The following is a 21,321-nucleotide window of genomic DNA, read 5'->3' as shown; positions in this document are numbered from 1 at the left end:
TCCCCGCGGAGCGGGGGAGGGACACCACACCCGCCGATGCGGGGGGATCTGGCTTATCCTGCAACCGCAACCGCGGGAGGAGCTGACTGACCCTAACACCGCCGAAGCGGGAGGGGTACAAAGCTGCCCTACAGCCGCACGAAGCGGGAGGGAGTGCCGGCAGAATTTATGTCTCAATCCAGCCCCGTAAAACGGAGGGGAGAGGAATGCAGCAGCTCACTGTAACACAAACTCGTCTCAACTCTTGAAGAATACAAGTGAAAGAACTTGAACACGAAGTCTTTCTGAAATAACTGAAGACTAAACTTGAACCTGAAATGCAACCAGAATAAAAACAGAACAGATATCTGGGAGGGGCTATGGATTGATCAGCTATGATTAATGGAAAGAAAATTATCAGGTATGATTATACATAATTTTACCTTCCATATCATCAAGCTGATCAATCCATAGACTGGTGGGATGTACCGAAGCAGTACTCACCCAGGGCGGGACATTGAAATCCCTGACCTCAACACTGAAGCTCCAAACCGGGCCTCCGCCCGTGCAGCCACAGTCAAACGGTAATGCTTGGAGAATGTATGAGCCGAAGCCCAAGTTGCCGCCTTGCATATCTCTTCCAAGGAGACGGATCCGGCCTCTGCCATCGAGGCCGCCTGAGCTCTCGTGGAGTGAGCCTTCAGCTGGATAGGCGGCACCTTCCCCGCGGCCACATAAGCCGCTGCAATGGCTTCCTTGACCCATCTTGCCACTGTAGGCTTAGCAGCCTGCAGACCCTTACGAGGACCTGCAAACAGGACAAACAGATGATCCGATTTCCGGAAATCATTGGTCACTTCCAAGTATCTGAAGATGACTCGTCTCACATCCAGATATTTAAGAGCAGAGTACTCCTCTGGGTAGTCCTCCCTACGAAAGGAAGGGAGACAGAGCTGCTGATTCACATGGAAGCGAGAAACAATCTTGGGCAGGAAGGAAGGCACTGTGCGAATAGTCACTCCTGCCTCAGTGAACTGCAGAAAAGGCTCTCGACATGAGAGCGCCTGGAGCTCGGAAACTCTTCTGGCTGAAGTGATAGCCACCAAAAAGACTGCTTTCAACGTCAGGTCTTTCAGAGATGCCCTCGACAAGGGTTCAAAAGGCGGCTTCTGCAATGCTCTTAGCACCAGGTTGAGATTCCACGCAGGCACCACTGAGTGCAGAGGAGGGCGCAGGTGATTAACTCCCTTGAGAAAGCGCACCACATCTGGCTGCGAAGCCAGGGAAGCACCCTTCAGGCGGCCCCTGAAGCAAGCCAGAGCCGCTACCTGGACTTTAAGGGAACTGAGCGACAGGCCTTTCTCCAGACCTTCTTGCAGGAACGCCAACACTGAAGAAATTGGAGCAGTGAAGGGAGAAAGTGAGCCTGCTTCACACCATGCTGCAAAGATACGCCAAACCCTGGCGTAAGCAGTAGAAGTAGAGCGTTTCCTCGCTCTCAGCATAGTGGCGATGACCTTGTCTGAGAAGCCCTTCTTCCTCAGACGCTGCCGCTCAATAGCCAGGCCGTAAGACCAAAGGGAGAGGGATCCTCCATCACCACGGGACCCTGATGTAACCGGCCCTGCTCCACTGACAGCCGCAGAGGATCGTCGACTGAGAGCCTGATCAAGTCCGCATACCAGGGACGTCTGGGCCAATCCGGACCCACCAGGATTACCCTGCCGGGATGCTTTGCCACCCGGTCTAGCACCCTGCCCAACATGGGCCAGGGCGGGAACACATAGAGGAGCTCTTGTGTCGGCCACTGTTGGAGAAGAGCATCTACTCCCAGGGATCGAGGGTCCCGTCCTCTGCTGAAAAAGCGCGGCACTTGGCAATTGGCCGATGACGCCATCAGATCTAGGCTCGGCTGGCCCCAGCGCTTCGTGATGTCCAAGAACGCCTGAGCAGATAGTTGCCACTCTCCGGGCTCCAAGGTATGGCGACTGAGAAAGTCCGCCTTGACATTCATGACTCCGGCAATGTGGGCCGCTGAAAGCTGCTCCAGGTTCGCTTCCGCCCACTGGCAAAGACTCATAGCCTCCTTGGCTAGAGGGGCGCTCTTGGTACCTCCCTGGCGGTTGATATAGGCCACAGCCGTGGCATTGTCCGACAGGACCCGTACAGGCTACGACACCAGTACCGGGATGAACTCCAATAACACCAACCGAATGGCTCTGAGTTCCAGGAGGTTGATAGACCACTTGCCTCTGCAGGAGACTAGAGCCCCTGCGCTGTCCTTCCCAAGCAGTGGGCTCCCCAGCCCATCAAAGAGGCGTCTGTCGTGACGACAATCCACTCCGGGGTCACCAGAGGCAATCCTGCAGACAACTTGTCTGTCTGCGTCCACCAGCTCAGCGCCTTGCGCACTGCTGGGTCCACGGGAAGGCGCACAGCATAATCCTCCGACATCGGAGTCCAGCGCAGCAGCAGAGATAGCTGTAGTGGTCTCATATGAGCCCTGGCCCAGGGCACTACTTCCATCGTGGCCGTCATAGAACCCAACAGCTGCACGTAGTCCCAGGCCCGAATAGGAGAGGCTACTAGGAACTAGTCCACCTGAGCCTGAAGCTTGACAATCCGATTGTCTGGCAGGAACACTCTGCCCACTTGGGTGTCGAATCGAACTCCCAGATACTCCAGGGACTGAGTCGGGCGCAGCTGGCTCTTCTTCCAGTTGATGATCCATCCCAGGGAGCTCACAAGAGCAACTACCCAGTCCATAGCTTTGCCGCACTCTGCATAAGAGGGGGCTCGGATCAACCAGTCGTCCAGATAAGGATGGACTTGTACTCCTTCCTTTAGCAGGAAGGCCGCTATGACCCCCATTACTTTGGAAAAGGTCCGCGGAGCAGTAGCCAACCCGAAAGGGAGGGCTCTGAACTGGAAGTGTCGTCTCAGGACTGTAAAACGCAGAAAGCGTTGGAGAGGAGGCCAGATGGGAATATGCAGGTACGCTTCCTTGATGTCCAAGGAAGCCAAGAACTCTCCTGCCTTCACTGCCGCTATAACAGAGCGGAGAGTCTCCATGCGAAAGTGCCTCACTTTCCAGGCCCGATTGACCCCTTTGAGGTCGAGGATAGGCCGGACAGAACCTCCTTTCTTTGGAACCACAAAGTAAATGGAGTAACGTCCCTTGCCAATCTGATTTTTTGGCACCGGAACGACCGCACCCAGGCGGATCAGGTTGTCCAAGGTCTGCTGCACTGCCACAGCTTGACCGGAGACTTGCAGGGAGAGAGTACAAACCCGTCTCTTAAGGGTTGGCAGAACTCTAGCTTGTAGCCGTCTCTGATGACTTCCAGCACCCACGCGTCTGAAGTTATAGTGGTCCACTCGCCCAGAAACGAGGACAGCCGTCCTCCAATCTGCACTGGGGCGTGGACCAAGGCCCCGTCATTGGGTACGAGACCCTGGGGGAGGACCGGAGGGAGCACCTCCGGGACGGCGGTCTCTGCGAAAGGAATGCTGCTTGGGGGAGAAATTCCTCTTGAAGGAAGAGGGGGCAGAGGAACCCGACTTGCCCGGGCGGTACCGACGGGCTTCCAGCAACCGTCCTCTGGAGGTACCGGGACGAGTACTAGCCCGAGCCCTGACCTCTGGTAATTTCTTGCCCTTAGACGTGCCGAGATCGGTCACGATTTTGTCCAGCTCGACCCCAAAGAGCAGCTTGCCTTTAAAAGGCAATCTAGCCAGGCGGGATTTAGAGGCGTGGTCAGCAGACCAATGTTTCAGCCAAAGCCACCGCCGCGCAGAGACTGTCTGAGCCATGCCTTTAGCTGAGGCTCTCAAGACATCATACAGCAAGTCTGCCAAATAGGCTAAGCCCGATTCCAGGGCTGGCCAATCAGCCCTCAAGGAAAGATCCGAGGGGGAAGCCCGCTGCACCATAGTCAGGCACGCCCTGGCCACATAGGAGCCGCAAACTGAGGCCTGCAAACTTAAAGCAGCTGCCTCAAAGGACGACCTTAAGGCCGCCTCCAATCTTCTGTCTTGGGCGTCCTTTAGGGCCGTGCCACCTTCCACCGGCAACGCCGTTTTCTTAGTCACCGCAGTGATTAAAGAATCCACGGTAGGCCACAGATAGGCCTCACGTTCACTCACAGCCAAAGGATAGAGGTGGGACATAGCCCTAGCCACTTTAAGGCTCGTTTCCGGGACATCCCATTGAGCCGCAATTAAGGTGTGCATGGCATCATGCACGTGGAAGGATCTAGGCGGGCGCTTCGTCCCCAGCATAAGGGCAGAGCCAACAGGGGCTGAGGGAGAGACGTCCTCCGGAGAGGAAATCTTCAAAGTGTCCATGGCCTGTAAAAACAGGTTGGGCAAATCCTCTGGGCTAAAAAGCCGCGCTGCAGAGGGGTCATCCGCTCCATCCGAGCGGGGATCTATCTCCTCCAAGGAAACCGCAAAGGACCGTTGGGAGACCTCAGACACGCTGCCCTCATCTACATCGGAGGAGACAAAGTCCTCCAAGGCCTGGAAATCAACCCGAGGGCGTTTACCTCTGGGAACCTCAACCTCTTTATCAGAAGAGGGAGCAGGGGCAGCGTTTGCATGAGGAAAGCCTGATGCAGCAGCAAAACAAACTCGGGGGAGAAACCCCCCAGACTGTGCACTTCCGCAGCCTGGGCAACAGCCCTAGACGCACTCTCAACCGGCGCTCGCAATAGCGGGGGAGAGACATGCTGCGCATCCAAAATGGCGTCCGGCGCGAAACTCCGCGAAGGAGCCGCGCGGGAAGAACGGCGCTTAACTTTAGCCGCTTGTGCCGTCGCCCAAATTAAGGGCGTTCATGGCATTAATGTCTCCAACCTCAAGGGCGGCCCACGAAGAAGCCGTCCGAGCCGCGTGGCCGGCCAAGATGGCGGAGGCGAGGAGCGGGGGATGGGCGTTTATGGCGGGAAAAAACCGCCACGCCGGAGGAACGACCGGGACATTCATCGGTCACTAAACTGTCACCCATCAAGGGCGAATCAGGTTGTAAAACCCCCGCATCCCCTCTAGAAGCGCTCCAGCGATCCGGGGAGCGACCCTTTGCGCCCTCGCCCTCCGACGCCATATGCCACGAGGAGAAGAATCGGGGAACCCCCTGCCCGCTATAAAAAGGTAAAATTACCTGCTTGCCGCTCCGAGCTGTAACGAACTGGTGTCCCAGTGAGTAGCTGCAATGAACGTTTAAAGAAACGTCGAATTAAACGCCTTTAAAGACGTTTAAAATTTTTTTTTTTTTTTTTTTAAACGGAGCCAGCGGGAGGGGGGAGAAAAGGAGGGACCTGGCACCACCAGGTTTGCACTTGCTCAAAAGAGCCCTCAACCCCAGGCCTCAACAAAACCTAAGGATTAGGCTTGGAGGCCTAGCCAGAGCTGCTGCTGTGTGTGACCACCACCTGCTGAGATAGAGAACATACTGAGGAGTTTCCGGCAGCACATGACCACATATAGGGAGGCAAAAGTTTGCTCTCTATCTCCACCTGCTGGTAGATGGACACAACCCACCAGTCTATGGATTGATCAGCTTGATGATATGGAAGTGAGCATTTGTAAGTATTATTTTACTTGGAGTTCACAAACATTTTCTTAGCACTGTTATCTTATGCTTTTAGCTTTGGAATCCACATGTTCTCCCCTTCTAAGTTCTATACTGCGACTCAATTCACTTGTATTCAGATTTCTACAATCTAACATAGGTTCTTGCAGGATTTGTGATTTCTATTGTTCTATTGCTAACCAGAAGTTCTGCTTTAATTTTTTTCTGCACTCATTAATTTGGACAGCAAAATAGGTAAAAGTTAAAAGGTGGTATTTAAAAGTCACTCATCTTACCTCCTCGTTGGAGGAGTTACATCTGCAGCAGCAGCCCAGGAAAAAGCGTGCAGGCAGGAGACTCAGAGCTGTTCCTTCTGCTCTCTCTCAGCTCTGGTCCCGCCCTTGCGTAAACAGGAAATGAGGGTGGGACCAGAGCTCAGAGAGACCAAATGGAACAGCTCTGAGTCTCCTGCCTGCACGCTTTTTCCTGGGCTGCTGCTGCAGATGTAATTCCTCCGACGAGGAGGTAAGATGAGTGACTTTTAAATTTTGGAGGGAGGGGGGACGCCCTGCAGGGAACTTCCGGTGGGTGACTATTGGGGGTGCTAGAGCACCCACAGCACCCACTGAGTCGGCGCCTATGCTAGCGGCTGATGATGCGCTAATGCCAACACAGCCCATTCACGTTGAATGGGCTGTGTCGGTGTTGCCATACGGCTTAGTAAATGGGGGGGGGGGGGGGGTAAGTGAGCACATAGTTAAAATATGAATACATATGCAAAATTTAAATTTAAACCCTAAAAAGCCATACTCTGCAGGCAGTGCAACACTAGAAAAAGAGAAATAGAAACGGCACTCTGCAAAATGTAAAGAAAGCAGTGTGAATTTACTGTAAATTTAACGGAATTCAAACATGCGTGGGATAAGCATAAAGGAATCCTGTGCCGAAGGAATGGATCCTCAGGAGCTTAGTCAAGATCGGGAGGCGGGGCTGGTGTTTGGGAGGCAGGGATAGTGCTGTGCAGACTTATACGGTCTGTGCCAGAGCCGGTGGTGGGAAGCGGGACTGGTGGTTGGGAGGCAGGGATAGTGCTGGACAGAATTGTACAGTCTGTGCCAGAGCCGGTGGTTGGGAGGCGGGGCTGGTGGTTGGGAGGTGAGGATAGTGCTGGGCAGACTTATATGGTCTGTGCCAGAGCTGGTGGTTGGGAGGAGGGGCTGGTGGTTGGGAGGCGGGGATAGTGCGGGGCAGACTTATACGGTCTGTGCCCTGAAGAGCACAGGTACAAATCAAAGTAGGGTATACACAAAAAGCAGCAAATATAGCCCATTTAGTTATGTTTAAACAAGAGATGTGCATGAAACAAAATATTTATTTTGAGTTATAAAACCACTTGTTTTATAACATGCTCAAAACAGAATAATCCATTTGTGTATCTAAAATGTAAACTTCTACAAAATGAAGATGTGATTCCATGTGCCCCAATGAAAGGAGAGTTTAATTTTACTTCCATTTAATTTAAATATATTCCATCTTATGTTTCAACATTTTTATTGAAGACAATATAAAAGTAGTGCAAACATCATATACAAAGCCAAAAAGACAAACATAGGCTCAAGCTCAATGCACACTATATTCCATCTTTATAACACCAGGCTTCCCAAGGCAGATTGCAGTATCAGTTTAAGTGAACCCATCAGGATACAGGATATCCTTAATGACATTTGGCCATCTATATTGTATAGAATAGTGTAGAAAAATGAGCACAAAATACAGAGTTTATAAGTGGTATTTCTACTAGCTACAATAATTTTTAAGCTGTTTTAGTGATATTCAATTTAATTTATTTGAAAGCTGCATATGGGAAGCTTTCAAATAAATTTTAAAAAGCTGTAAAATAAGTAAACAAAAAAAATATTTTATCCTCCACCATTTAAGGCATTGTCTATCCAACTGGAACAGCTTTTGACTTTTTACAGATGGACCACATATAGGCAGTCCATTATTTCTTTTGCTATTCTTTTGGGTGAGCGAAAATGGTGGCAATCTCCGCCTACTGGCTTCTGCCCATATAATGGCCTAGATAGGCTCATGCTATCTCCTGTTCTCAATCTAACCTCCTTGCTCCCGTCTCTCTCCTTGCCCCCTCACACTTCCGGTCTCGCCCCCCTGGCATTGCTCCTGTCTCGCTCCCTGCCCCCTCCTACCGCATTGCTCCTGTCAATCTCCCTCCTTCTCCCCCAACCAGCATGCAACAGTTTTCCATCCTTCCATTCAGTTGCCATCAATGCCGGCTGCGGTGATAATTACAAAGCACAGCTGTGGGGAGTGCGGCTCTCTGAATGCTGTGACTACTTCCTGCAAGCCAGCCCCGCCTCCTCTGATACAACTTCCTCTTTCAGAGTAAGTAGCCAAAGCGGGGCTGGCTGGAAGGAAGCAGCCAAGGAAGTTTGATTGAGAACAGGAGATGGCATAATGGCAAAAAGTTGAAGCCAATTATGTTTGCCTCTGTTTCCTCTTCCCCACGCAGCAGTCTTTCTATCTACACTCAAAACAAAGGAAACAAACCTATGAGTTGATGCATCCATGTTGTCATTCTTTATTGTTGGTTTTTATGTAATCTCACTTACATTTTCAAACATGGCAGCGTATGCAGCATATGGATGTACATAGAGGAAGTATAATAACGTAATAACTTTTCATAGGTAGAGTAGTAATTTGTTATAAATCATAATCAGTGTGTCATTTGGAGGGGCTGGTTATAGGAACACCCTACCACGTGTTATATTTGTACAGAGATTTATTTTCTCCTGGTAAAGGGCCACTAAAACAGACATCATGTTATAAGAATCAGGAGCTCAACATTCAGAGCTTCTATCTTTTTATTTACTTATTTATGACATTTATATCCCAAATTAAACATCATACATCATTTATTATTTATTGTTTAATAATTTTACTATACTGACAATATTGCATGGCAAGTCTAATCGGTTTACAATGTATAATATAAAAATTAATTAAAAAACAGAAAACAAGCAACATAAAGAACTCCATTAAAATAAAGGAAAGGACAAAAGACCAACACATAAGACAGGAAATACAAATTATGAAAAGTAAGCACAGGACCTACATAAAAAAAAATCATACACTTACATAGCATTCATAAACCTGTAGGGTAAAAAGACTCAACTATTCTGCTGCAGGAGGGATATAAGACGGGACATAATGCAGCAACCGCTCTCATATAATATTCATCCAAATGAGGACAGGCTCTAGTATTTTACACTGCAGACCTTACTGAAAATTGCCTAGAAAAGTTAAAGAATCTGAAAAGATAGCTGAAAGAAGTGTGTTTTCAAAGCCTTGCAAAACAGACTAAAAGAGCTTTCCAATCGAATGTGTCAAGGAAATGAATTCCATAATGCAGGAGACAGAAAACAGAATGCAGAGCTGCGTGTAGATTCCCACCTCGCTCTTGATAGAGATGGCAGAACTAACTTATTATCAACTAAAGATCAAAAAGTATGACCTGGGGTATAGGGTACAGTTAGAGAAGCTAAGGGGTCCTTTTACTAAGGTGCGCCGAAGAGTGGCCTGTGCTGGTGTAGACATGTGTATTGGACGCGTGCAGGTCCATTTTTCAGCGCACCTGCCAAAAAGGCCCTTTTTTGGCTGAAAATGGACGTGCAGATAAAATAAAAATTGGTGCGTGTCCATTTTGGGCCTGAGACCTTACCGCCACACATTGACCTAGTGGTAAAGTCTCACATGTTAACTGGGCAGTAATAGTCTATGCGTGTACAAGTCCGGATACCGCCCACGCTTAGTGGATGCACATAAAAAATGAAATTACTGCCCGGGCCATGCGGTACAGGTGGTAGTTCAAAATTGATGCGCATAAGGCATCTACATGGCTTAGTAAAAAGGGCCCCAAAGTATGAAGGAATAGTCGTATAAAGAGCTCTATTTGTTAAGGTAAGATTTTAAAACTTAATTCTGTATTCAATTGGTAATAAATAAAGGCATTAAAGGAGTGGAGTAGCTCAATTGTATCTACTTGCCCCTTGAGCTGCTGTGTTCTGTAGTGTCTGAAGCCTCTTGAGGTGCGCCTTGGTCATTCCTGCATAGGCTGTATTACAGTAATCATACCTGGTATTAACATATGCATAAAAAAGCATGGATAGAAAGTCTTGCAGGCTTATTTTCGAAAGAGAAGGGCGCCCATCTTTTGACACAAATCAGGAGATGGGCATCCTTCCCCCAGGGTCACCCAAATCGGCATAATCAAAAGCCGATTTTGGGCGTCCTCAACTGCTTTCCATTGCAGGGACGACCAAAGTTCACTGGGGCGTGTCGGAAGCGTAGCAAAGGTGGGACTGGGGCACACCTAACACATTGGCGTCCTTGACCGATAATGGAAAAAAGAAGGGTGTCCCTGACGAGCACTTGGGCAACTTGATCCATTTTTTGTTACGACCAAGCCTCAAAAAGGTGCCCGAACTGACCAGATGACCACTGGAGGGAATCAGGGATGACCTCCCCTTACTCCCCCATTGGTCACCAACCCCCTCCCACACTAAAAAAAAATTTTTTTTATATTTTTTGCCAGCCTCTAATGTCATACCCAGCTCCACAACAGCAGTATGCAGGTCCCTGGAGCAGTTTTAGTGGATGCAGTGCACTTCAGGGCAGGCGGACCCAGCCCCATCCCCCCCTACCTGTTACACTTGTGGTGGTAAATGTGAGCCCTTCAAAACCCATCACAAACCCACTGTACCCACATCTAGTTGCCCCCCTTCACCCCTTAGGGGTATGGTAGTGGTGTACAGTTGTGGGGAGTGGGTTTTGGGGGGGCTCAACACACAAGGTAAGGGAGCTATGCACCTGGGAGCAATTTATGAAGTCCACTGCAGTGCCCCCTAGGTTGGTGTCCTGGCATATCAGGGGGACCAGTGCACTACGAATGCTGGCTCCTCCCATGACCAAATGGCTTGGATTTGGTCGTTTCTGAGATGGGCGTCCTCGGTTTCCATTATCAGCAAAAATCGGGGATGACCATCTCTAAGGATGACCATCTCTAAGGTCAACCTAAATTTCGCAGTGTGGGCGTCCTCGACCGTATTATCAAAACGAAAGATGGACGTCCATCTTGTTTCGATAATACGGGTTTCCCCGCTCCTTCGCCAGGACGTCCTGCGAGGACATCCTCAGGAAAACTTGGGTACCCCTTTTGATTAAGCCCCTCTTGGTCAATCAGATTTCTGATTGATCTCAGATGATGCAGAAAAAAAGAGGCCTGTTTTCATGACATTGGAAACCTGTGGTCCGAAGGAAAGAGCTGAGTCAATGAATTAGGTTGAAACCTGGAAGCATTTAAAATGTTTTCCCTGTGCCTAGATCAAAAGAGAAAGATGGGTTGAGTGAACTTGCTCCTCCTTTTGTTTTGTGGAATGCAGTGGTATATTATAAAAATAATATTGTTTATTACTATTATTTAAAAGAGATATATTAAGTAATGAGGGCAGTCTAAATGTGGCAACATTTTCCAGTTCTGTGCTATATATTTATTCTTCAAGTCTATTTGGTTGTAAAAGGCATTTTTGTTTGGGAGGGGGAGTTAATCTTTGTCTCCCGGCCGTGTGTTTGTATATAAATGAGTCCCGAGAATAATGATGGCTTCCTAATATGATTTGATAACAGCATTTTCTCAGCTATTATCCAAATGCAAACACAATTATAATGTTAATTAATAGGTTTTGGATATTATTGAATTATATTATCCTGTCTCACTGTATTTCCAGTTTTGGCACAGTATCAAAATATAAGACAACCAATGGACTGCATTGGGGGCTTATAACCCATTTAGTTATGTTTAAAGAAATGAGAGATCTGCATGAAAGAAAATATTTATTGTTACTATTTTGACTTATGAAAACCACTTGTCCTGAAACATGCTCAAAACAGAATAATCCATTTGTACAATAGAGATGAGGTGAAGATGTGATTCTATGTGTCCCAACGAAAGGAGAGTTTAATTTTACCTTCAATCTTTATAACACCAGGCTTCCCAAAGCAGATTAAAACAATTAAGATGAACCCATCAGTAAAGAGGATATCCTCACTGAAATTTGGCCATGTATTACTGTATTGCATAAAACTGTGTAGAAAAATGAGCACAAAATACAGCCTTTATTAGTGCTGTTTCTACCAGCTACAATAATTTTTGAAGCTGTTTTAGTAATATTCAGTTTTTATTTCATGATATCTATATCTATATATGGGAACCTCTCAAATAAATTAAAAAGCTGTCAAATAGGATTAAAAAAAACTTTTCTCCTCCACCTTTTAAGGCACTGCCTATCCAACTGGAACAGCTTTTGACTTTTTACAGATGGACCACGCATAGACAGTCCGTTATTTCTAATAATCGTTTGCTATTATTTTCAATAGTGTTTGCTATTGTTTTGGGTGAACCAGTGTAGTGGCAATCTCCACCTATTGGCTTCAACCCATATAATGGGCTAGATAGTCTCATACTGTCTCTTGTTCTGAATTTAACCTCCTTGGAAGCAGCTGCAGTGTGGAGAGAGCCACAATCTCCCATGGCTGTCAGCTTTGTAATTATCATTGGAGGCCAGACTTTTGTATGCTGGCTGGGGAACTCAGGGTGGGGAGAGAGAGAGGGAAAGGCAGCAGGTGAGCAAAATTGTATACTGGGTGCCTATGCTGTGCACTGGACTAGAAGGGCCCGATACAAGATTGGGGGGCCTGGGTCCCCAAGGCCCCCCATAGTTATGTCCCTGCTCTGGATAACTGTTTCTCTGCCCACCATACCTGGTATTCAGTGCTGATATCCAGATAGCAGCTGGCACTGAATATTCAGATATAACTTCAAACACCATGGCCAGCTGCTGAGTGTAAATATTGACCTGTAAGTTTATAACTATTGAGGGTCACAAAGAACAATAGTGGGAGAAGGGAAATTTGAATCCTGACTTCCCTGGTTCGCAGCCTGCTACTTTAATCACTAGGGGATCCTTTTACAAAGGTGCGCTAGCGTTTTTAGTGAGTGCTAAAAATAAGCATGTGCTACTACTACTACTACTACTATGGGTGTCTCTAGTGTTTAGCGCATGCTAGAAATGCTACCGCGCCTTTTTAAAAGCCCCCCTAGGTTACTTCTCCACTCCATTATGATCTACCATACATATTCAGAGATTTGTATACAAAAAGGATTATATCTGACAAAATAGAGAAGGTATTATATATTATTATTAAAACAATGTGGCTATGGACTACAGTTTGTCTGACCTTATCGTTGAATAATAAAAGTTAAGTACATTGTAAAATCAGGAGTTCTTAATTACCTCTGATATTGAAGGACATAAGCTGCCAACAAAAACATAAAACCTCTTCTTTGATTCACTTGATGAAGACTCCACTGTCTTTGTCTCTGAGAGGATGGAAAAAAAAAATATATATATATAAAAAAGCAATCATTGCAGGTAGAATTTTTCTGCTTTACTCAATCAAAAAATACAAGCTGCTGCACCAACTGTTAAAAAATAAGACAGGCTTACTGTTTCAATTTTAAATATACACATACAGGTTATAATGTATAATAGTAATATGACTGTTGTGCTAGGAAAATCTATTTTTCTGCATTAATACATTCCTCAATGAATGAGACCAAAAATGTTTTATGGTTAATAAATCAAACGGAGTTAAGTAATGCAAGGATATCTGCCCTTTAAGTGGAGAACTGTTGAATTATTTTGGGGTCCTTTTACAAGTGCACACTAGCGTTTCAAATGTCCGAGTGGGTGCCCACCTGGGCAGCAGTGACCATCAAACAGTTTGGTTTGATATGACGGCTGAAGAGGAGGGTGGCCACTCAAAACTCAAAGTCCTGGATTTCAAACGTGCTGACTTTAGTAAAATGGGGGAATACCTGAGGAAGGAGCTGATGGGATGGGAGGAAATACAAGAAGTGGAAGGACAGTGGTCCAGACTGAAAGAAGCTATAAATAGGGCCACGAACCTTTATGTAAGGAAAGTAAATAAAAGCAAGAGAAAAAGGAAACCGATATGGTTCTCCAAGCAAGTGGCTGAGAAAATAAAGGCTAAAGAGTTGGCGTTCCAGAAATACAAAAAAACTCATAAAAAGGGACACGAGGAGGAATACCGGATGAAACTGAAAGAAGCCAAGAGAGAGATACGACTGGCGAAAGCGCAAACGGAAGAACAAATGGCTAGAAATGTAAGGAGGGGTGGCAAAATTTTCTTCAGGTATATTAGTGAAAGGAGAATGACTAAAAAGGGAATTGTGAGACTAAAAGATACTGCGAACCGCTATGTGGATAATGATGAAGAAAAAGCAAATTTGCTAAATAGATACTTCTGTTCTGTTTTCCCAGAAGAAAATCCTGGAGAAGGACCGCAATGGACTGCAAAAAGTACAAATGAGATTGAAGTGGATAGAGCACCGTTCACGGAAGAGAGTGTGTATGAACAACTTGAAAAGCTAAAGGTGGACAAAGCCATGGGACCGGATGGGATCCACCCTAGGATATTGAGGGAGCTCAGAGAGGTTCTGGCGGGTCCTCTTAAAGATTTGTTTAATAAATCCTTGGAGACGGGAGAGGTTCCGAGGGATTGGAGATCGGCGGATGTGGTCCCTCTTCACAAAAGTGGTGATAGGGAAGAAGCTGGAAACTACAGGCCGGTAAGCCTCACTTCGGTTATTGGAAAAAGTAATGGAAGCGATGCTGAAGGAGTGGAGGAGTGGCCTAGTGGTTAGGGTGATAAACTTTGGTCCTGGGGAACTGAGGAAGTGAGTTTGATTCCCACTTCAGGCACAGGCAGCTCCTTGTGACTCTGGGCAAGTCACTTAACCATCCATTGCCCCATGTAAGCCGCATTGAGCCTGCCATGACTGGGAAAGTGCGGGGTACAAATGTAACAAAAAAAAGGAAAGGATAGTGAATTTCCTGGAAGCCAATAAGTTGCAAGATCCGAGACAACATGGATTTACCAAAGGGAAATCGTGCCAAACGAACCTCATTGAGTTCTTTGATTGGGTGACAGGAGAATTGAATCAGGGACGAGCTATGGACGTAATCTACTTAGATTTCAGCAAAGCTTTTGACACGGTTCCCCACAGGAGGCTCTTAAATAAACTGGATGGGCTGAAGATAGGTCCCGAAGTGGTGAACTGGATTAGGAACTGGTTGACGGACAGACGCCAGAGGTTGGTGGTGAATGGAATTCGCTCGGAGGAGCGAAAGGTAAGTAGTGGAGTGCCTCAAGGATCGGTGCTGGGGCCGATTCTGTTCAATATATTTGTGAGTGACATTGCCGAAGGGTTAGAAGGTAAAGTTTGCCTATTTGCGGATGATACTAAGATCTGTAACAGAGTGGACACCCCGGAGGGAGTGGAAAACATGAAAAAGGACCTACGGAAGCTAGAAGAATGGTCTAAGGTTTGGCAATTAAAATTCAATGCGAAGAAATGCAAAGTGGTGCACTTAGGAAGTAGAAATCCACGGGAGACGTATGTGTTAGGCGGGGAGTGTCTGATAGGTACGGGCGGAGAGAGGGATCTTGGGGTGATAGTATCTGAGGATTTGAAGGCGACGAAACAATGTGACAAGGCGGTGGCAGTAGCTAGAAGGTTGGTAGGCTGTATAAAGAGAGGTGTGACCAGCAGAAGAAAGGGGGTGTTGATGCCCCTGTATAAGTCGTTGGTGAGGCCCCACCTGGAGTATTGTGTTCAGTTTTGGAGGCCGTATCTTGTTAAGGATGTAAAAAGAATTGAAGCGGTGCAAAGAAAAGCTACGAGAATGGTATGGGATTTGCGTTACAAGACGTATGAGGAGAGACTTGCTGAACTAAACATGTATACTCTGGAGGAAAGGAGAAACAGGGGTGATATGATACAGACGTTCAAATATTTGAAAGGTATTAATCCGCAAACGAACCTTTTCCGGAGATGGGAAGGTGGTAGAACGAGAGGACATGAAATGAGATTGAAGGGGGGCAGACTCAAGAAAAATGTCAGGAAGTATTTTTTCACGGAGAGAGTAGTGGATGCTTGGAATGCCCTCCCACGGGAGGTGGTGGAAATGAAAACGGTAACGAAATTCAAACATGCGTGGGATAAGCATAACGGAATCCTGTGCCGAAGGAATGGATCCTCAGGAGCTTAGTCAAGATTGGGAGGCGGGGCTGGTGGTTGGGAGGCGGGGATAGGGCTGGGCAGACTTATACGGTCTGTGCCAGAGCCGGTGGTGGGAAGCGGGACTGGTGGTTGGGAGGCGGGGATAGTGCTGGACAGACTTGTACGGTCTGTGCCAGAGCCGGTGGTTGGGAGGCAGGGCTGGTGGTGGGGAGGTGAGGATAGTGCTGGGCAGACTTACACGGTCTGTGCCTGTGCCAGAGCCGGTGGTTGGGAGGTGGGGCTGGTGGTTGGGAGGCGGGGATAGTGCGGGGCAGACTTATACGGTCTGTGCCCTGAAGAGCATAGGTACAAATCAAAGTAGGGTATACACAAAAAGCAGCAAATATGAGTTATCTTGTTGGGCAGACTGGATGGACCGTGCAGGTCTTTTTCTGCCGTCATCTACTATGTTACTATGTTTCGTTGTGTTGCAGAGTTCAAGCATTTAAATTGGATCGGTAGGGTATGCCTTTTTAAACAGGTTAGTTTTTAGTGATTTCCGGAAGTTTAGGTGGTCATACGTTGTTTTCAAGGCTTTTGGTAATGCGTTCCACAGTTGTGTGCTTATGTAGGAAAAACTGGATGCGCAGGTTGATTTCTATTTAAGTCCTTTGCAGCTTGGGTAGTGGAGATTTAGATATGATCGTGCTGATTCGGATGTGTTTCTAGTTGATAGGTCTATGAGGTCTGTCATGTATCCCGGGGCTTTGCCGAAGATAATTTTATGAACCAGGGTGCAGATTTTGAAAGCAATAAGTTCTTTGATTGGTAGCCAGTGTAGTTTTTATATTATCTCCCCACTGGTAATAGGAAGGGACTGTCCCAGCTTCCAGTCCCTCATCATCCTTCTCCTTCCCCAGTGCATTCTCCAAGAATCTATCTACTATACCATTGTAATCTTGTCTGCATCTGTCTTAAATCAACCCAATTCACCAACTGATATTTCTTACATGTGAGAATAGATTCTCCCTCTGGTTTCCCCTTCCCTCCCTCTACTGCTAAGAAACTAACCCATCTATCCGGTGAATGAATTTTATGAGGGGAGACTACCCCATAGAGCCCCCCTGGTACGCAGGTTAACTACCCACATATCAGGGAGGCTTCCTAGAAGGCTTTTGCAATGACCATCTGACTCTTGTGTTAGTGGGGGAAAATATAAGCACATGCCTATACCTTTTTCCATCCCCGAGATTAATTACCACTTTAAATATTGTATAAGAAAGAGATAGGAAGGATAGATTGCAAAGATATATTTTTATTCCTTACCAAGGCAATACAGGGCAATCAGGAACATCAATCTGACTTCTGATCTATCTGACAGCATCTCTGGATGGCAGCTGGGACTTCTTCTGCCACACCCAGATTTGCAGCAACTTTTATACCCTCTTCCTTCCATTCAACTTAATGGGTCTACATTGGCTCCCATATTAAAGTTGTTTACCACTTTTCTTAACTAACCACAAGATGCTCTGACGGAAGGACTCCCTCCCCTCTTGGACAGCTACTTCCCTATTTCCTTTGCACCTGGCATTATCTTCAGAAAAACAAGTTTTTTCTAACTCAGATACAGAAATAAGAGAATCCATTTTGTGACTGACAGTTTCCATTTTGATTTCAGATTTCTTGACCTAACTTTTCCAATTCAGGTCATTTAGGCCTCAATCCGGGCTAAAAACTAGGCCATGCTTTTCCAGCAAGCTCCTAGTCATACTAGCCATCAGATTTTTGACTTTGGCCAGAGTTTCTAATAGCCTGAGCTCTGAGGTTTGACTTCCCACCCTTCCAGTGGGGGCTTCTAGCTGTACCATAATTCTACTCATCCTCATCCTCCTTGATCTATCCGCTGCTTTTGATACTGTCAATCATGATTTACTTCTTGCCACACTGTCCTCATTTGGGTTCCAGGGTTCTGTCCTCTCCTGGTTCTCCTCCTATCTCTCCCACCGCACCTTCAGAGTACACTCTCATGGATCTTCCTCCACCCCCATCCCGCTCTCTGTTGGAGTTCCCCATGTTAAATTGTACAGCGCTGCGTAACCCTAGTAGCGCTTTAGAAATGTCAATTAGTAGTAGTACCATAATTCTACATTCCCCTCTTGTCACCCCATCAGTTGGGGTGACACCAAGTTTGTCACCATCCGTTCCAGAAGGTGCCAAGCTATCAAATGAGAGGGCGTGTTTTGGCCTTAGGAATTGTCGCTACAAAGTAGGAAACTTCAGTCTGAGGTATTGATATATCTTCCGCGGCGTATGGAATTCCCTTTTCATTACCCAACCCCTTGGGCCCTAATCCTGATGTCACCCCTCTTGAGACTTGCTCAAACCTGTGGTAAGAAAGGTTTATGGGTACATCTATAAAAATCTACAAGGCTTATCGTGTTAATTCTGCAAGCATACTTTCATGAAACAAAAATATGTATCCTCATAAAGTTTCAACATAAGCATATTATACATATTTTCGCAGGTTATATATGGGTTACCATTATTTGACATTGTTTTATATTCAGCATTATCTTGCAAATAGTAGCAATCTCATACGTACCATACTACTGAATAGTTGCAGGTCGTTCTATGGCTTCTATTACATCTATTGTATGGCATAGCGGGTTGGCCAATGCATGGGGAGATAGTCTCAGTGGACTTGGGGAAGAGATTGTCATACATGACATATTGTCCTGTAGGTTCTTTCTTGCTTATGGCAGTTTCAATTAAGCATTCTACTAATCCTGTAAAGCCAACTCCTTATTGTTATGGACTCAACAAACATATGATTAGTACTCCGATTGCAGGCTGTCTTAGGTTGTAGGTGTCCAGAATCCTTAAGCAGATTGGAATTCCTGGGCCTTACTATTACCCATCATAGCCATCCAATCATGAGCACTAAGAAGCTGGTAGCAGTCATAAGGTTGCATCATACAGCAAGATGGTAGCAGCAATTCCTATGGGTCAAGCCCATATATCTTTGTAATTATGAAACTTTACAGGGAGAGAACCTAGGAAAATAATATTTAAGAAGGGCCATACATAAGCGTTGACATAGGCATAATGACTGGGGAGCTCCTACTACTACTACTACTATTTAGCATTTCTATAGCGCTACAAGGCGTAAGCAGCGCTGCACAAACATAGAAGAAAGACAGTCCCTGCTCAAAGAGCTTACAATCTAATAGACAAAAAATAAAGTAAGCAAATCAAATCAATTAATGTGTACAGGAAGGAGGAGAGGAGGGTAGGTGGAGGCGAGTGGTTACAAGTGGTTACGAGTCAAAAGCAATATTAAAGAGGTGGGTTTTCAGTCTAGATTTAAAGGTGGCCAAGGATGGGGCAAGACGTAGGGGCTCAGGAAGTTTATTCCAGGCGTAGGGTGCAGCGAGACAGAAGGCGCGAAGTCTGGAGTTGGCAGTAGTGGAGAAGGGAACAGATAAGAAGGATTTATCCATGGAGCGGAGTGCACGGGAAGGGGTGTAGGGAAGGACGAGTGTGGAGAGATACTGGGGAGCAGCAGAGTGAGTACATTTATAGGTTAGTAGAAGAAGTTTGAACAGGATACGAAAATGGATAGGGAGCCAGTGAAGCGACTTGAGGAGAGGGGTAGTATGAGTAAAGCGACCCTGGCGGAAGACGAGACGGGCAGCAGAGTTTTGAACCGATTGGAAAGGGGAGAGGTGACTAAGTGGGAGGCCAGCAAGAAGCAGATTGCAGTAGTCTAAACGAGAGGTGACAAGGGTGTGGATGAGGGTTTTGGTAGAGTGCTCAGAAAGAAAGGGGCGGATTTTACGGATGTTGTCAAGAAAGAAATGACAGGTCTTGGCGATCTGCTGGATATGAGCAGAGAAGGAGAAAGAAGAGTCAAAGATAACCCCAAGGTTTCGAGGAGACAGGGAGAATGAGAGAGCCATCAACAGAAATAAAAAACGGGAGGAGTGGGGAGGTGGGTTTGGGGGGCAAAATGAGAAGCTTGGTTTTGGTCATGTTTAATTTCAGGTGGCGTTGAGACATCCAGACAGCAATGTCAGACAAGCACGCTGAAACTTTGGTTTGGATGCAAGGTGAGATATCAGGGGTAGAAAGGTAGATTTGGGAGTCATCAGCATAGAGATGGTAGGAAAAGCCATGGGATGAGATTAATGGAGTTCCCCTTTATATGAGCACGAGCCCACCCCAGGGTTTTATATATCCCTTACCATTACCCCACTTGGAGCTTAGTCAATCCTGCAGAGAGACATGCAACTGGGTAAGCCTATAAAAATAATTGTAGGGGTTTACACCTACATTATGATATCTTGGCCAGTATTAGGGTTTGATGTTACCCCTGTATGAGCAGTATCGATTTGAATTACAGAAATAGCAGGAAAGGGTCTTCATGAAACATTCAAAATTGATGCTAAAATGGGAATAAAGACAATGATGGTCCAATTATGAACATCCATTCATAATAGAAAATGTGTCATAAGCTAGAAAGGGAATATAATAAGAAAATAAAAATAAAACCCTTCCAAAATATAAACAGGATCACTGCTAAATTGAAAATAAAATATGAGTCCATAATGTCCATAAATTAGCAACTGTGAATGTCAAATTAATTATCAATTGGTTTTGCTTGACTGTATTTTGTCGGAGGTTCTGGTTCTGAGATATCTACCGCTGTGATTCTGAGTTCTGGACTTTATTGAAGACTGTAATGTCTTTCAGGTGCACCCAAGATGTATGGGTAGGTGCTGTACTGATGATCTCTTGTGACTGGATCTTGTTGCATTTAGTTAATCTTGTGGGGGAAAGAAAAGATGCCAACTGTCGAGCAGGTCGGAAACTTCAAGGTGTATGTTCTGGAGGACAAAGAAATCTGGAGATTCAGGAGACATCAATTGTCCAATCGCAACCCGTATACTTTCAATACAGGCACGTCGCTCAGTAGGTGGAAGTGGAAGCTAGAAAAGCAGAGGTAACCACTCTTTAACTGCTGTTGCCGCTTGCAATTGGAATGGTGGTGATGATGACGGACTTGGAGTAAATGGGAGCTCTGAAGAATCTGGAAGAGCTGGAAGCTCTGAAAAATCTAACGGGGCAGGAGAACTCAGTAGAGGCGGGGTCTGTCGCTCGCTTCATTCTGCAGCAAAATAAACTGGTATATCTGTCAAATGGGCACAGGATGTGTGATCATGGAGGACATAATACTTGCGGTGTACAGAATTGGATCTTTCCATGCTTTTATCCTATCTTCCCCCCTATGGCAATGTAATCATAATTAGTCCATCAGGGATCAGAAGTTGGCAGAGGAATTAAAGGAAAGACAAAATTAGTCTCATGTCATTCTATAGCATCTAAAACATATTACATTTACTAATAAATTATTGTATCTTGGTGGGCAGAAATAATAGATAGATTTCAAGAAACATGAAAGACAATGCTAACATAAAAATACACCGATAATTAAATCTAAAACCAAAAGGGAAACCATATAATTGAACAATATAAGTCCACAAATAGTAATAGTAAATATGAAATTATTTATCTCCTGATAATGGTTGAGGTCACAGCTTCAACAGTG

This window comes from Microcaecilia unicolor, chromosome 7 (genome assembly GCF_901765095.1).
Source record: "Microcaecilia unicolor chromosome 7, aMicUni1.1, whole genome shotgun sequence".
Classification (NCBI taxonomy): domain Eukaryota; kingdom Metazoa; phylum Chordata; class Amphibia; order Gymnophiona; family Siphonopidae; genus Microcaecilia; species Microcaecilia unicolor.
This window is presented reverse-complemented; position numbering follows the sequence as displayed.